Here is a 9,628-nt window from a genome sequence, read left to right as displayed (position 1 = left end):
GGGGTCTGGTAACCCTCCGGCACTTCGGTTTTCTCCGAAATCACCCGGAACACTTCCGGTGTTCAAATATAGCCGTCCAATATATCATCCTTTATGTCTCGACCAGTTCGAGACTCCTTATGTCCGTGATCATATCCGGGACTCCGAACTACCTTCGGTACATCAAAACACATAAACTCATAATACCGACTGAGGGAGTCCTGGATTAGGGGGTGTCCGGATGGCCGGACTATACCTTCAGCCGGACTCCTGGACTATGAAGATACAAGATTGAAGACTTTGTCCCGTGTTCGGGAGGGACTTTCCTTGGCGTGGAAGGCAAGCTTGGCGATATGGATATGTGGATCTCCTACCATTGTAACCGACTTTGTGTAACCCTAACCCTCTCCGGTGTCTATATAAACCGGAGGGTTTTAGTCCGTAGGACAACATACAGAACAACAATCATACCATAGGCTAGCTTCTAGGGTTTAGCCTCTCCGATCTCGTGGTAGATCTACTCTTGTACTACCCATATCATCAATATTAATCAAGCAGGACGTAGGGTTTTACCTCCATCAAGAGGGCCCGAACCTGGGTAAAACTTCGTGTCCCTTGCCTCCTGTTACCATCCAGCCTAGACGCACAGTTCGGGACCCCCTACCCGAGATCCGCCGGTTTTGACACCGACATTGGTGCTTTCATTGAGAGTTCCTCTGTGTCGTCGCCGTTAGGCTTGATGGATCCTACGATCATCAATAGCGATGCAGTCCAGGGTGAGACCTTCCTCCCCGGACAGATCTTCGTCTTCGGCGGCTTCGCACTGCGGGCCAATTCACTTGGCCATCTGGAGCAGATCGAAAGCTATGCCCCTAGCCGTCAGGTCAGATTTGGAAGTTTAAACTACACGACTGACATCCACGGGGACTTGATCTTCGACGGATTCGAGCCACTGCCGAGCGCGCCGCACTGTCGCGACGAGCATGATCTAGCTCTGCCGCCGAACAGTGCCCTAGAGGCCGCGCCCGCATTGGCTTCGACCCTTAATTCGGAGCCAACTGCGCCGATCGAGGATGGGTGGTTGGACGCCGCACTCCGCGAGACTCGTGACTCCAAGGAGCCGGACTCCTCTCCGGACTCCGAACCCTCCGCGCCCCTGCCGATCGAATCCGATTGGGCGCCGATCATGGAGTTTACTGCCGCGGACATCTTTCAGCACTCGCCTTTCGGCGATATTCTGAAGACACTAAAGTCTCTCTCTTTATCAGGAGAGCCCTGGCCGGACTACGGACAGCAAGGTTGGGATACGGACGATGAAGAAATTCAAAGCCCACCCACCACCCACTTTGTAGCTACTATCGACGATTTAACCGACATGCTCGACTTCGACTCCGAAGACATCGACGGTATGGACGCCGATGCAGGAGACGATGAAGAACCAGCACCTATTGGGCCCTGGAAAGCCACCTCGTCATATGACATATACATGGTGGACACCCCAAAAGAAGGAGATGGCGATGGAACAACGGAGGATGACCCCTCCAAGAAACAGCCTAAGCGTCAGCGTCAGCGGCGCCGCTCAAAATCCCGCCAAAGCAAATACGGTGATTCCAGCAGGGGAGATAATAATACTCCGGAGAGTGCCGAAGAAAACCCCCTCCAGCGAGATCCAGCACAGGAGGATGGAGAAGCCAGCCCTCATGAGAGAGCGGCAGACAGAGAGGTCGAGGACGATAATTATATGCCTCCCTCCGAAGACGAGGCAAGCCTCGACGACGACGAATTCGTCGTGCCAGAGGATCCCGCCGAGCAAGAGCGTTTTCAACGCAGGCTTATGGCCACGGCAAGAAGCCTCAAGAAAAAACAGCAACAACTTAGAGCTGATCAAGATTTGCTAGTCGACAAATGGACTGAAGTCCTTGCGGCCGAAGAGCATAAACTCGAACGCCCCTCCAAGAGCTACCCAAAGCGCAGGTTGCTACCCCGATTAGAGGAGGAAGCACTTAAACCTACATCACCAGCACTTGATACGGCCGACCGGCCACCTCGTGGCCGCGACAGAGAGGCCTCTTGGCCCTCCACTCAAGCTGCATCCCGTACCAAGGCACGGGAAAATGCGCCAGACCTGCGAGATATGTTGGAGGACAAGGCAAGGCAAACAAGATCGATCTACGGATCGCGTGGGCGCCCCACGACTCGAGACGATAACCGTCACGCCAGACACAAATCTGGTAGGGCCGAACACAGTAGACAAAGCTCATTGGAGCTACGTCATGATGTAGCCCAGTACAGAGGCGCCACACACCCACTATGCTTCACAGACGAAGTAATGGATCATCAAATCTCCGAGGGTTTCAAACCTGTAAACATCGAATCATATGATGGCACAACAGATCCCGCGGTATGGATCGAGGATTATCTCCTTCATATCCACATGGCCCGCGGCGATGATCTCCACACCATCAAATACCTCTCACTCAAGCATAAAGGACCAGCTCGGCATTGGCTTAACAGCTTGCCAGCAGGATCAATCAGTTGTTGGGAGGACCTGGAAGCCGCATTCCTCGACAATTCCCAGGGCACTTATGTGCGACCACCAGACGCCGATGACCTAAGCCACGTAATTCAGCAGCCAGAGGAATCGGCCAGGCAATTCTGGACACGGTTCCTAACAAAGAAAAATCAAATAGTCGACTGTCCGGACGCAGAGGCCCTAGCAGCCTTCAAGCACAATATCCGTGACGAGTGGCTTGCCCGGCACCTTGGACAGGAAAAGCCGAAATCTATGGCAGCACTCACGACACTCATGACCCGCTTTTGCACGGGAGATGACAGCTGGCTTGCTCGTAGCAACAATATGACCAAGAACCCTGATAATTCGGATACCAGAGACAGTAGTGGCAGGTCGCGTCGCAACAAGCAGAAGCGCCGCATTAACGGCAACAATGTTGAGGATACGACAGTTAATGCTGGATTCAGAGGCTATAAATCCGGTCAGCGGAACAAAACCATTCAAAAGAAATCCTAGGGACCCGTCTAGTTTGGACCGAATACTCGACCGCTTGTGCCAGATACATGGCACCCCCGAAAAGCCGGCCAATCACACCAACAGGGATTGTTGGGTGTTCAAGCAGGCACGCAAGTTAAATGCCGAAAATAAAGACAAGGGGCTGCATAGCGATGACAACGAAGAGCCCCAGCCGCCGAACAACAGTGGACAGAAGGGTTTTCCCCCACAAGTGCGGATGGTGAACATGATATACGCAACCCACATCCCCAAGAGGGAGCGGAAGCGCGCGTTAAGGGACGTATACGCGGTAGAGCCAGTCGCCCCAAAGTTCAACCCATGGTCCTCCTGCCCGATCACCTTTGATCGAAGGGACCATCCCACTAGCACCCGTCATGGTGGATTCGCCGCATTGGTTCTAGACCCAATTATTGATGGATTTCATCTCACTGGAGTCCTTATGGACGGCGGCAGCAGTCTGAACCTGCTTTACCAGGATACAGTGCGGAAAATGGGTATAGATCCCTCGAGGATTAAGCCCACCAAAACGACCTTTAAAGGCGTAATACCGGGTGTAGAGGCCAACTGTACAGGCTCAGTCACACTTGAAGTGGTCTTCGGATCTCGGGATAATTTCCGAAGTGAGGAGTTAATCTTCGACATAGTCACATTCCGCAGTGGCTATCACGCACTGCTCGGGCGAACCGCATTCGCCAAGTTCAATGCGGTACCGCACTATGCATACCTTAAGCTCAAGATGCCAGGCCCTCGAGGAGTAATTACGGTCAATGGAAACACCGAACGCTCCCTCCGAACGGAGGAGCACACGGCGGCCCTTGCAGCGGAAGTACAAAGCAGCCTCTCCACGTAGTTCTCCAGTCCAGCCATTAAACGTTCGGACACCGTCAAGCGCGCCCGGAGTAACCTACAACAAGACCGCTTGGCACGTTCCGAGCAGGCAGCAATCCGGCCCCAACCCCAGCCCTCGCAAAAATGCGACACCAGTGCTTCGCGTACATAACTACGCTCTAGAAATACCATGGGTACAGGGGGAGGGGCTGAAGGAAATATGCCCTAGAGGCAATAATAAAGTTATTATTTATTTCCTTATTTCATGATAAATGCTTATTATTCATGCTAGAATTGTATTAACCGGAAACATAATACATGTGTGAATACATAGACAAACAAAGTGTCACTAGTATGCCTCTACTTGACTAGCTCGTTAATCGAAGATGGTTATGTTTCCTAACCATAGACATGTGTTGTCATTTGATTAACGGGATCACATCATTAGGAGAATGATGTGATTGACATGACCCATTCCATTAGCTTAGCACCCGATCGTTTAGTATGTTGCTATTGCTTTCTTCATGACTTATACATGTTCCTATGACTATGAGATTATGCAACTCCCGTTTGCCAGAGGAACACTTTGTGTGCTACCAAACGTCACAACGTAACTGGGTGATTATAAAGGAGCTCTACAGGTGTCTCCGAAGGTACATGTTGGGTTGGCGTATTTCGAGATTAGGATTTGTCACTCCAATTGTTGGAGAGGTATCTCTCGGCCCACTCGGTAATGCACATCACTATAAGCCTTGCAAGCATTGCAACTAATGAGTTAGTTGCAGGATGATGTATTACAAAACGAGTAAAGAGACTTGCCGGTAACGAGATTGAACTAGGTATTGAGATACCGACGATCGAATCTCGGGCAAGTAACATACCGATGACAAAGGGAACAACGTATGTTGTTATGCGGTCTGACCGATAAAGATCTTCGTAGAATATGTAGGAGCCAATATGAGCATCCAGGTTTCGCTATTGGTTATTGACCGGAGACGTGTCTCGGTCATGTCTACATTGTTCTCGAACCCATAGGGTCCGCACGCTTAAGGTTTCGATGACAGTTATATTATGAGTTTATGAGTTTTGATGTACCGAAGTTGGTTCGGAGTCCTGGATATGATCGCGGACATAACGAGGAGTCTCGAAATGATCGAGACATAAAGATTGATATATTGGACGGCTATATTCGGACACCAGAAGTGTTCCGGGGAAGTTTCGGATAAAACCGGAGTACCGGGGGGTTACCGGAACCCCCCCGGGGGGTTAATGGGCCTCATGGGCCTAAAGTGGAGAAGAGGAGGGGCTGCCAGGGCAGGCCGCGCGCCCCTCTCCCCCTAGTCCGAATTGGACAAGGAGGGAGGGGCGGCCCCCCCTTTCCTTCCTCTCCTCTCTCCCTTCCTTCCCCCTCTCCTACTTGGACAAGGAAAGGGAGGGGAGTCCTACTACCGGTAGGAGTAGGACTCCTCCTGCGCGCCTCCTACTAGGGCCGGCCGCACCCCCCCTTGGCTCCTTTATATACGGAGGCAGGGGGCACCCCTAGACACACAAGTTGATCTTCGTGATCATTCTCTTAGCCGTGTGCGGTGCCCCCCTCCACCATACTCCTTGATAATATTGTAGCGGTGCTTAGGCGAAGCCCTGCAATGGTAGAACATCAAGATCGTCACCACGCCGTCGTGCTGACGGAACTCTTCCCCGACACTTTGCTGGATCGGAGTTCGGGGATCGTCATCGAGCTGAACGTGTGCTAAAACTCGAAGGTGTCGTAGTTTCGGTGCTTGATCGGTTGGGCCGTGAAGACGTATGACTACATCAACCGCGTTGTCCTAACGCTTCCGCTGTCGGTCTACAAGGGTACGTAGATCACACTCTTCCCTCTCGTTGCTATGCATCACCATGATCTTGCGTGTGCGTAGGAAATTTTTTGAAATTACTACGTTCCCCAATAGTGGCATCCGAGCCTAGGTTTTATGTGTTGATGTTATATGCACGAGTAGAACACAAGTGAGTTGTGGGTGATATAAGTCATACTGCTTACCAGCATGTCATACTTTGGTTCGGCAGTATTGTTGGACGAAGCGGCCCATACCGACATTACGCGTACGCTTACGCGAGACTGGTTCTCCCGACGTGCTTTGCACGAAGGTGGCTTGCGGGTGTCAGTTTCTCCAACTTTAGTTGAACCGAGTGTGGCTACGCCCGGTCCTTGCGAAGGTTAAAACAGCACCAACTTGACAAACTATCGTTGTGGTTTTGATGCGTAGGTAAGAACGGTTCTTGCTAAGCCCAGTAGCAGTCACGTAAAACTTGCAACAACAAAGTAGAGGATGTCTAACTTGTTTTTGCAGGGCATGTTGTGATGTGATATGGTCAAGACGTGATGAGATATAAGTTGTTGTATGAGATGATCATGTTTTGTCGAAGTTGTCGGCAACTGGCAAAATCCTTATGGTTGTCTCTCTATTGCATAAGATGCAAGTGCCCAATAACTGCTTTACTTTATCGCTATGCGATAGCAATAGTTGCAAGAGCAATTGTTGGCGAGACGACCATGTGACGACAAATTGATATAGATCAAGATGATGGAGATCATGGTGTCATGCCGGTGACGATATAGATCATGACAGTACTTTGGAGATGGAGATCAAAGGCGCAAGATGATGATGGCCATATCATGTCACATATTTTGATTGCATATGATGTTTATCTTTTATACATCTTATTTTTGCTTAGTTTGACGGTAGCATTTTAAGATGATCTCTCACTAATTATCAAGAAGTGTTCTCCCTGAGTATGCACCGTTGCGAAAGTTCTTCGTGCTGAGACACCACGTGATGATCGGGTGTGATAGGCTCTACGTTCAAATACAACGGGTGCAAAACAGTTGCACATGCGGAATACTCAGGTTAAACTTGACGAGCCTAGCATATACAGATATGGCCTCGGAACACGGAGACCGAAAGGTCGAACATGAATCATATAGTAGATATGATCAACATAGTGATGTTCACCATTAAAAACTACTCCATCTCACGTGATGATTGGACATGGTTTAGTTGATTTGGATCACGTGATCACTTAGATGACTAGAGAGATGTCTGTCTAAGTGGGAGTTCTTAAGTAATATGATTAATTGAACTTAAATTTATCATGAACTTAGTCCTGGTAGTATTTTGAAAATCATGTTGTAGATCAATCGCTCGCGTTGTTGCTTCCCTGTGTTTATTTTGATATGTTCCTAGAGAAAATTGTGTTGAAAGATGTTAGTAGCAATGATGCGGATTGGATCCATGATCTGAGGTTTATCCTCATTGCTGCACAGAAGAATTATGTCCTTGATGCACAGCTAGGTGACAGACCTATTGCAGGAGCAGATGCAGACGTTATGAACGATTGGCTAGCTCAATATGATGACTACTTGATAGTTTAGTGCACCATGCTTAACAGCTTAGAATCGGGACTTCAAAGATGTTTTGAACGTCATGGACCATATGAGATTTTCCAGGAGTTGAAGTTAATATTTCAAGCAAATACCCGAGTTGAGAGATATGAAGTCTCCAACAAGTTCTATAGCTAAAAGATGGAGGAGAATCGCTCAACTAGTGAGCATGTGCTCAGATTGTCTGGGTACTACAATCGCTTGAATCAAGTGGGAGTTAATCTTCCAGATAAAATAGTGATTGACAGAATTCTCTAGTCACCATCACCAAGTTAGTAGAACTTCGTGATGAACTATGATATGCAAGGGATAACGGAAACGATTCTCAAGCTCTTCGTAATGCTGAAATTGACGAAGGTAGAAATCAAGAAAAACATCAAGTGTTGATGGTTGACGAGACCACTAGTTTAAAGAAAAGGGCAAAGGAAAAAGGGGGAACTTCAAGAAGAACAACAAGCAAGTTGCTGCTCAAGTGAAGAAGCCCAAGTCTGGTCCTAAGCCTGAGACTAAGTGCTACTACTACAAAGGAACTGGTCACTGGAAGCGGAACTACCCAAGTATTTGGCGGATAAGAAAGGATGGCAAAGTAAACAAAGGTATATTTGATATACATGTTATTGATGTGTACTTTACTAGTGTTCATAGCAACCCCTCAGTATTTGGTACTAGTTCAGTTGCTAAGATTAGTAACTTGAATCAGGAGTTGCACAATGAACAGAGACTAGTTAAGGGTGAAGTGACGATGTGTGTTGGAAGTGGTTCCAAGATTGATATGATCATCATCGCACACTCCCTATACTTTCGGGATCGGTGTTGAACCTAAATAAGTGTTATTTGGTGTTTGCGTTGAGCATGAATATGATATGATCATGTTTATTGCAATACAGTTATTCATTTAAGTTGGAGAACACTTGTTGTTCTGTTTACATGAATAAAACCTTATATGGTTACACACCCAATGAAAATGGTTCATTGGATCTCGATCGTAGTGATACACATATTCATAATATTGAAGCCAAAAGATGCAAAGTTAATACTGATAGTGCAACTTATTTGTGGCACTGCCGTTTAGGTCATATTGGTGTAAAGCGCATGAAGAAACTCCATGCTGATGGACTTTTGGAATCACTTGATTATGAATCACTTGATACTTGCGAACCATGCCTCATGGGCAAGATGACTAAGACTCCGTTCTCCGGAACAATGGAGTGAGCAACTGACTTATTGGAAATAATACATACTCATGTATGCGATCCGATGAGTGTTGAAGCTCGCGGCGGGTATCGTTATTTTCTGACCTTCACATATGATTTAAGCAGATATGGGTATATCTGCTTGATGAAACATAAGTCTGAAACATTTGAAAAGTTTAAAGAATTTCAGAGTGAAGTGGAAAATCATCGTAACAAGAAAACAAAGTTTCTACGATCTGATCGTGGAGAAGAGTATTTGAGTTACGAGTTTGGTCTTCAGTTAAAACAATGTGAAATAGTTTCACTACTCACGCCACCTGGAACACCACAGCATAATGGTGTGTCCGAACGTCATAACCGTACTTTATTAGATATAGTGCAATCTATGATGTTTCTTACCGATTTACCACTAGCATTTTGGGGGTTATGCATTAAAGACAGCTGCATTCACATTAAAAAGGGCATCATCTAAGTCTGTTGAGACGACACAATCTGAACTGTGGTTTGGCAAGAAACCAAAGTTGTCATTTCTTAAAGTTTGGGGTTGTGATGCTTATATGAAAAAGTTTCATCCTAATAAGCTCAAACCCAAATCGGAGAAATATGTCTTCATAGGATACCCAAAGGAGACTGTTGGGTACACCTTCTATCACAAATCCGAAGGCAAGACTTTTGTTGCTAAATTAGGAGTTTTTTCTAGAGAAGGAGTTTCTCTCGAAAGAAGTGAGTGGGAGGAAAGTGGAACTTGATGAGATAACTGTACCTGCTCCCTTATTGGAAAGTAGTTCATCACAGAAACTGGTTCCTGTGACACCTACACCAATTAGTGAGGAAGCTAATGATATTGATCATGAAACTTCAGATCAAGTTACTACTGAACCTCGTAGGTCAACCAGAGTAAGATCCGCACCAGTGTGGTATGGTAATCCTGTTCTGGAGATCATGTTACTTGACCATGACGAACCTACGAACTATGAGGAAGCGATGATGAGCCCAGATTCCGCAAAATGGCTTGAGGCTATGAAATCTGAGATGGGATCCATGTATGAGAACAAAGTATGGACTTTGGTTGACTTGCCCGATGATCGGCAAGCCATTGAGATTAAATGGATCTTCAAGAGGAAGACGAACGCTGATAGTAGTGTTACTATCTACAAA

Source organism: Triticum dicoccoides, chromosome 6A (genome assembly GCF_002162155.2).
Source record: "Triticum dicoccoides isolate Atlit2015 ecotype Zavitan chromosome 6A, WEW_v2.0, whole genome shotgun sequence".
Lineage (NCBI taxonomy): Eukaryota > Viridiplantae > Streptophyta > Magnoliopsida > Poales > Poaceae > Triticum > Triticum dicoccoides.
This window is presented reverse-complemented; position numbering follows the sequence as displayed.